Here is a 9,363-nt window from a genome sequence, read left to right on the forward strand (position 1 = left end):
GCGTGACAGTGCCGCCTCAACTTTCACGAAAAGCCGGATATGACGTCATCAACGACATTTATCAAAAAAATGAAAAAAACGTTCGGGGATTTCATACCCAGGAACTCTCATGTCAAATTTCATAAAGATCGGTCCAGTAGTTTAGTCTGAATCGCTCTACACACACACACACACACACACGCACACACGCACACACGCACATACACCACGACCCTCGTTTCGATTCCCCCTCGATGTTAAAATATTTAGTCAAAACTTGACTAAATATAAAAAAGAAAGACAGAAAGAAGGAAAGAAGGAAATAAATAAAGAAATAAAATAAGCCGGAAAGAAAAGAAAGAAAGAACGGATGAACGGGAAACAAGGGGGGAAAGAAAAAAAGAGAGAACAAAACGACAGAAAAGAAAAACCAAAGTAAGAAAAAAAGAAAAGAAAGAAAGAAAGAAAGAAAGCCCAACGTTTGACGACTTGCTGCAAGAACTGGTTGTGGAAGGGATTTCGAGACGATTCAGCATGACTCACATAGCCAAGTCAAGCCAAGCCAAGTCAAGCCAAGCCAAGCCAAGTCAAGTATTTTATTGTTTTGGGCCCAACCTTTGGCCTTCCTGTTAGTCTGCGTTCCAGCGTTGGGTACAACATAGTACGTATTACTATCACCTGATGTCAAAACCTGACCTGACAACTACAGACACTGTCCAGCATTCGTGCGCCTCGCATGCTTCTTGACCTTTCTCTTTGGTTAAAGATATAAGTAAGACAAAACACACACATATATATATGTTACAGTAAATTCATCAAACCATGTACCAGTCAATTTGTAAATTCACTCCGTAAATTTACCAATTTACTGAAAATTTCAGTAAATTTACAAATTTACTGGTTTGATGAATTTACTGTAACATATATACGCTTAGGTTTACGAGCTTGAATGTGTAATTAAATGTTTGGAAAGCGTGTTTTACCATAGAAAAAACAAACAACGCTAAATCCCTCTATATTTTTTTTCAAACATTGAGACATGCCACTTAATTACTGTTTACGAGATTTCACTGAACTCGGATACCGTCGCTTAAAAAAACTAAAACAATAAGTAACAAAACAGACCCTTTGAAACATTTATTATGTGTTTTTAGGGGTCTGCATTCTTTTCTTTTTTTTCTTGGGGTGGGGGGTGGGGGGGTGGGGGGTGGGGGGGTGGGGTAGGTTGTCAATCACGCTTTCACTTGAAATGCACTCACAGATTTCAAGTTTGACTCAAAGAGAACACAGAACTCCCAAGTGTGTGCATGCTTAGATGTCATTAGCCGACTGTTTTACTGGCAGAATGACCGAGGTCTTTAACGTGCCACAGGCGTGACACGGGGGTCGGACACGCATACCGTCGCTGAGTCTAGAATCCCAAGTCCGGTGCTCTACCATCTGACCTGTAATTTCTTTCTATGACAAGAGTTCCTTCCCTTGTTGTTTCCCTCCATCTCCTTTTCATTCCTTTTTGGTTCCGTGCTGCTTTTTACATTTAGTCAAGTTTTGACTAAATGTTTTAACATAGAAGGGGGAATCGAGACGAGGGTCGTGGTGTATGTGTATGTGACTGTGTGTGTGTGACTGTGTGTGTGTGTGTGTGTGTGTGTGTGTAGAGCGATTCAGAGTAAACTACTGGACCGATCTTTATGAAATTTTTCATGAGAGTTCCTGGGTATGATATCCCCAAACGTGTTTTTCATTTTTTCGATAAATGTCTTTGATGACGTCATATCCGACATTTTGTAAAAGTTGAGGCGGCACTGTCACACCCTCATTTTTCAATCAAATTGATTGAAATTTTGGCCAAGCAATCTTCGACGAAGGCCGGACTTTGGTATTGCATTTCAGCTTGGAGGCTCAACAATTAATTAATGATTTTGGTCATTAAAAATCTGAAAATTGCAATTAAAATTATTTTTTTATAAAACGGTTTTTACCAAGCTTTAATTTTAATTTTATTTTTACAAAATTACGTTTATCGTATTCTTCATCATTGTCTGATTCCAAAAACATATAAATATGTTATATTCGAATTAAAAACAAGCTCTGAAAATTAAAAATATAAAAATTATGATTAAAATAAATTTTCCGAAATCGATTTGAAAACAATTTCATCTTATTCCTTGTCCGTTCCTGATTCCAAAAACATATAGATATGATATGTTTGGATTAAAAACACGTTCAGAGAGTTAAAAAGAATAGAGATATAGAAAAGCGTGCTATCCTCCTCAGCGCAACCGCTACAGCGCTTTTCTGGATTGTTAATTTCACTGCCTTTGCCACGAGCGGTGGACAGACGATGCTACGAGTGTACGGGCTTGCGGAAAAAATGCAATGCGTTCAGTTTCATTCTGTGAGTTCGACTGAGCTTGACTAAATGTTGTATTTTCGCCTTACGCGACTTGTTACATTAAGTCAAGTTTTGACAAAATGTTTTAACATAGAGGGGGAACCGAGATGAGGGTCGTGGTATATATGTGTATGTGTGTGTGTGTGTGTGTGTGTGTGTGTGTGTGTGTGTGTATGTGTGTGTGTATGTGTGTGTGTGTGTTCGTGCACGGTGTGTCTGTGTCTGTCTGTGTGTGTGTGTGTGTAGAGCGATTCAGAGTAAACTACTGGACCGATCTTCATGAAACTTTACATGAGAGTTTCTGGGAATGATATCCCCAGACGTTTTTTTCTCACTTTTTCGATAAATGTCTTTGATGACGTCATATCCGGCTTTTTGTAAAAGTTGAGGCGTCTCTTTCACACCATCATTTTTCAATGAAATTGTTTGAAATTTTGGCCAAGCAATCTTCGACGAAGGCCGGACTTTGGTATTGCATTTCAGCTTGGAGGCTTAAACATTCATTAATGAGTGTGGTCATTAAAAATCAGAAAATTGTAATTAAATTTTGTTTTTTATAAAACGATCCCAAAACAATTTCATCTTATTCTTCGTCATTTTCTGATTCCAAAAACATATAAATATGTTTCATTCGGATTAAAAACAAGCTCTAATAAATAAAAATTTCAAAATTATGATTAAATTAAATTTCCGAAATCGATTTAAAAACATTTTTATCTCATTCCTTATCGGTTCATGATTCCAAAACCATATAGATATATGTTTGGATTAAAAACAAACTTAGAAAGTTAAAAAGAATAGAGATACAGAAAAGCGTGCTATCCTGCTCAGCGCAACCACTACCGCGCTATTCTGGCATGTCAATTTCACTGCCTTTGCCACGAGCGGTGGACTGACGAAACTACGAGTATACGGTCTTGGTGAACAAATGTAGTGCGTTCAGTTTCATTCTGTGAGTTCGACAGCTTGACTAGACTAAATGTTGTTATTTTATTTTTTCAAACATTGAGACATGCCACTAAATCCCTGTTTACTAGATTTCACCGAACTAGCTGTTGCTGCTCAGGAAAAGGGGATTTTATTGGAGAATTTTTGTTGTCCCTAGCCAAGAAATCCCCCTAGTAACGAGAAGGCTGAAGATAAATTTGGCTTTACTACGCTCTCTACAAACAGATCTATATATTATATATAGTGGGAGGGGGGGGGGGGGGGGGGGGGAGACGGATACTGTCGCTTAAAAAAAAACCAATAATAAAACAGAACTTGTAGAACTGGGTATATGTACTATGTCATAAGTCCAAACTTGTCACAGAAATGTGTCCAGAAGTCGAACATTTCTGTTCAGATTTTACGCAAGGAGACAGGTACAGCTTTTATTACGGTAACGATTCGATCTGCAGCTAGTGCAAAATTGAACTTCACCTAACCGCGCTTCGATAAACATTGGAAATCAGAGCGGGGGGGGGGGGGGGGGGTGGAGGGGCAGGGAGAGAGAAATCGTGACGCAGACGGTCACTAGGTCACGATAGAACCCTGCCCCGGCAGACCGTTGTGTCACAAATAATCGGTTCTATTTGGGGCGGTTACGCAGACAGTCTGGAATTTTTCGCCCTGACACCGATGACCTCCAGGACACGGAAAGAGCACGCCGTGGACTGAGAGAGAGAGAGAGAGAGAGAGAGAGAGAGGAGAGAGAGAGGGGATTTTGCCATACGCGTCTGAACAAAGGATTGCTTCTATTCGTTGCCCTCTCCATGTAGTTTTGAGACGAGCATTTGGCTTTGCCTTTGCCGACAGGGTCGGTGTAATTTACACCTCTTCGGATCAGTCTGCCTTAAAGGTGAGGACAGAATATGATGTCCAGAACAGCGCGGTGCAGTCTGCCTTAAAGGTGAGGACAGATGTCCAGAACAGCGCGGTGCAGTCTGCCTTGAAGGTGAGGACAGATGTCCAGAACAGCGCGGTGCAGTCTGCCTTAAAGGTGAGGACAGATGTCCAGAACAGCGCGGTGCAGTCTGCCTTGAAGGTGAGGACAGATGTCCAGAACAGCGCGGTGCAGTCTGCCTTGAAGGTGAGGACAGATGTCCAGAACAGCGCGGTGCAGTCTGCCTTAAAGGTGAGGACAGATGTCCAGAACAGCGCGGTGCAGTCTGCCTTAAAGGTGAGGACAGATGTCCAGAACAGCGCGGTGCAGTCTGCCTTAAAGGTGAGAACAGATGTCCAGAACAGCGCGGTGCAGTCTGCCTTGAAGGTGAGGACAGATGTCCAGAACAGCGCGGTGCAGTCTGCCTTGAAGGTGAGGACAGATGTCCAGAACAGCGCGGTGCAGTCTGCCTTGAAGGCGAGGACAGATGTCCAGAACAGCGCGGTGCAGTCTGCCTTGAAGGCGAGGACAGATGTCCAGAACAGCGCGGTGCAGTCTGCCTTAAAGGTGAGGACAGATGTCCAGAACAGCGCGGTGCAATGTCCTTGAGTGAGGGTGCAGTGTTCGGTATAGACCTGAGGCGCGTCAGTAGCGACGGTGCCTGAGCTAAACATTGGCGGGTACTGCTCACAGCCCGGCACACGGCGCTGTGAACATCCCACCTCCCTTATCCTCTCTCGCCACCATTCGCCCTACCCTTGGTCTCACAACTACATGGGTCATTATGTGTTGTTAACAAAACTACATGGGTCATTATGTGTTGTTAACAAAACTACATAGGCACAATGTGCATAGGGCGAGAGGCTAAAACAAGAAACGCTTTTTTGTTTGCTAATTGTGTAATATTCGGGAAAATGGTTTTCCGAACTGTGCAACTCTTGAAATCACGTGCATATCCGCCAGAAAGAACTAGGCAAGTCCTGTGCACCAATTGCAATTTTAAATGTGACAGGTTCTTCGGTTCACATGACAATACCGGACACAAAATCGCCAACCGGTTGGGCTTCTCGTTTTCTCAAACAGATTCCTAAACATTCTGCCTGTCTTTGTCTCTGTTACTCATGATCACAATCTCTCTTAGCGTGAAAATACAATGTACATGTACTACTAGAATGAATACCCGCTTCGCCGGGTAGCCGGCTTCGCCGGAAAGAAGTACTTAGAGCCGTACGCCGGCTTCGCCGGGTCCGAACAATGGACCCGCCAAGCTTAGGTCCCTCCCAGATTCGTGGAATGGGAACAGCACGAAAATGATTCAGTGGCCATAATGCCATTCCTGACCATATCGAGTCCCATCCTTGTCGACGAATGTAACCGTGTTAATCACCTTTGGAGGCGAAGTCCACTCAAACAGGACTGAGCAAGTTATGGCTTCTCAAAGGAAGGCCAGTACATAAAATTACGTTAAAATTAATATTAAAAGTCCTACGGTTTTGAGCCATTAAGGACTTGAGTGTTTCACATAAAAGTACACAAAAGCCGCCAGACCACATCACAAACAGAACTGAACAATGCACAGGTGTTGCTTACATAGAGACACACACACTCACACACACACACACAAAAACACAGAGAAGCCGTATCTATAGAGAGATAGATGACAGTGTATTTTTCGCGTGGCTATAAATTGATTCGACCTTTGCACTTTTACAGTGAGGATAATTTACGGGTCCAATTTACGTTCTGTACACTGCGTTGACCTTCTAAAAATAGTAACAGTAACAGAACGCCGGGAATATGCGAAGACGCTCAGCGCAGTGGACAGCGCAGTGTAGTAACTTACAACTGAACGGGAAAGCCACACGAAGGAAGGGAGATAAACGCCAAACACTGGAGAAGATAAGGAAGAGTTACTTATAATGGTGAAATGAACACAAAAACGAAAATGAGTTCAGCGCTGCGCGCTGAGAGCACGTGTTGGAATATCTCATCGATGATATTGTGTCCGGGGTGTAGCTGAATACGGTGTCCAAATTTGAAAAAGATCCACCGAGAACTTTGGCGTTGTGATGTGGTGTAGCGGCTATGGTGTGTCGGTATGGGGGCCCGGGTAGCTGAGGTGGAACCAAAATAGCTGAGGTGGAACCAAAATCGGTTCCGCGCTGCGCGCTGAGAGCACGTGTTGAAATATCTCATCGATGAGGTTGTGTCCGGGGTCTCTCTGAATAAGCCCACCAAATTTGAAGCAGATCCATCGAGAACTTTGGCCGTGCATGGCGATTACACAAATACACAAACACACAAACACACAAACACACAGACACACAGACACAAGTCGTATATATATATAGATACCCTCTGCTACTCAGTTTTTGCACGCAGCACACACCGATAACCTCCCTGGAAACAATGTTCAACAAACTGATTGCGCCGTGTTGATCTCAGATCGACTTCATTTCTTGTTTGTTCTACTTTTTCATTGAACTGTTGATACACTGCGTCATGACGCTTACTTTTACAGGACCTGTTAGAATGCCCGGTTTTCTCGGGACCCACGATTCGCACTTCGTCACAAATAGTGGATTAATTACACCCCCGGTATAGGGGTGTGTATAGGTTTCGCTCGATGTGTTTGTTTGTTTGGGTGTGTGTTTGTGTTCGCATATAGATCTCAAGAATGAACGGACCGATCGTCACCAAACTTGGTGAACAGGTTCTATACATTCCTGAGACGGTCCTTCCAAAAATTGGGACCAGTCAAACACACGGTTAGGGAGTTATTGGTGGATTAAAATTATACAAGGACTTATAGAGGAACATCTTCATGGTCAAAGGGAAATAACCATTCTCACTCAGTCACTGCCACCAACTGAGAAGGTTATTTCCCTTTGACGGGGGTGTTTTTCCTACCTCGTAGGAATTTCTTGTTATTTCTAGCACGATGACTGGAACAAGAACCACTGTCGCTCAGAGACACAGTGGAACGCCTCGCTCAGAGACACAGTGGAACGCCTCGCTCAGAGACACAGTGGAACGCCTCGCTCAGAGACACAGTGGAACGCCTCGCTCAGAGACACAGTGGAACGCCTCGCTCAGAGACACAGTGGAACGCCTCGCTCAGAGACACAGTGGAACGCCTCGCTCAGAGACACAGTGGAACGCCTCGCTCAGAGACACAGTGGAACGCCTCGCTCAGAGACACAGTGGAACGCCTCGCTCAGAGACACAGTGGAACGCCTCGCTCAGAGACACAGTGGAACGCCTCGCTCAGAGACACAGTGGAACGCCTCGCTCAGAGACACAGTGGAACGCCCATTGTAAGACCTTTAGAAAATCAGGTCTTATGGAAACACGAAAATACCCGAAAGGGGAGTATCGTTGCCTAAATGGCAGGGGGTAGGGGGTGTCAAAAACACAAGTGTACATGGGAGTTGAAGCCCATTGACGCAGAAGAAGAAGAAGAAGAAGAAGAAGTTACTCATGTAACATCTGTCCAAGCTTTGATAAGTATGTATGCGATAGAATTAGAAGCGTCCTATTACTAGGACCAACTATCTACGGCCTCGCTGATTTGTGGTATAGAGTGGGAACTGTTTTGTTGAATATCTTTAGTGCTTGACACCTACACGAACCGGCGAAATGAAAAACAATTATCGGGAAAAAAAGCAGTACTGAAATCAGCCAGGATGTAAAAAAAAAAAAAAGTTGGTATTGTATGAGTCCAAGTGGCAGGAATCTTGTCAGTGGCGTGGTGGTAAGACTTCGGCCTCCTAATCGGGAGGTCGTGAGTTCGAATCCCGCTGCTAGTGACTTAACCACCTTCGTGTGTACACGCAAGCACAAGACCAAGTGCGCACGGAAAATATCCTGTAATCCATGTCAGAGTTCGGTGGGTTATGGAAACACGAAAACACCCGGCATGCCTACTCAACGAAAGCGGAGTGAAGCTGACTATGCTCTCAGAGTATAGTTTGGGGAACCCAAATGGGCAAACGAGCTCACACGTAACCAGAAAATTCTGGAACGCTGAAGAAGAAAAAGAAGTGACCAGTGTAAAACTAAAAGCCTGGACAAACCTACAGTCATTGGTAAGACAACTGTTATTATCCCGAATGAAAGTTCAATCAATTAAAAACAGCGAAGCAGACAGCGTTCTTTCGTTGCCAAAAAGGTGAGTGATGATTTTGACCTAAATGGACGTATACAAACGAACTCCGGCATTAATAAATTGCTGCATAATGGGCTCCTTTGATCCAATACTGAATTAGCGAGATACATAAATTATAGGCCAACAAGCTCCAGCACCAACTCATTCACACAAACATGCTGTTGAATAAATACGGTGTATAATGCGGATATATACAGACACATTGTGTTGGTGCATACTGACCCATATACTTACACATAAAGGATGTTATTCAAATATATCACCCTGCGTGTTTGTCACAATTGCACTTGAACTTTTCTGTAAGTACCGTGTTCACAACAGGACAACAACGAATCGATAATAACCACCACAGGTACTTGAAATGAGTTTTAGAAACAGTTTTCGATGAAAATGCTGAACGTGTTTATCAAATTCCGCCATATAAATATCGAGTGTAAAACTACTCAAATTCAAAATATCTTCGATTCAGTAAAACATTAGAAGAAAAAAATAAAATAAAATTATCTCCAAACTTCTTCATTCCCTTCTCATTTTCCCATGTCTGGATCTTGCTTTTGTTTGTTTTGATTTTGACCGTTCCCTAGTATCAGTATTTTTACCCAAAACTATCTGACTAATCTCCGTCCCATAATATAAGCATTTTTTTGAGTTCGTGTCCCTATTGTTCTTCTTCCATTGCTGTACATGTATCGTACTTTACTTAACAAAAATCTTGTTTAAACCATCAGAAACAATGAAAGAGAAACGAATGAAAAAACCTTTGGTTGACTCGACTAGATGCTGATTTTTGGTCGGAGCACTGGAAAAAACGTACCTTCTTGCCCAAGCACTGAATGATCACTCCACTAATGATGCATATCACTTTTCAGTGTCTGCGTTTGAGGACAGGATTGGACTTCGGTCACGCCGACTTCGCAACGCAAATTTCAAACTTGTTTTGCTCTAAAAGAACAGCCA

General features: G+C 43.0%; 1 protein-coding gene across 4 annotated transcripts in view; it reads right to left on the reverse strand.

Annotated features, from left to right (window-relative positions):
• The window catches only part of LOC138975106 (phosphatidylserine decarboxylase proenzyme, mitochondrial-like), an 86,544-nt gene that overhangs the window by 55,195 nt on the left and 21,986 nt on the right, over positions 1 to 9,363 (reverse strand). The window lies entirely within an intron of this gene.

The sequence above is a fragment of the Littorina saxatilis genome, linkage group LG9 (assembly GCF_037325665.1).
Source record: "Littorina saxatilis isolate snail1 linkage group LG9, US_GU_Lsax_2.0, whole genome shotgun sequence".
NCBI lineage: Eukaryota > Metazoa > Mollusca > Gastropoda > Littorinimorpha > Littorinidae > Littorina > Littorina saxatilis.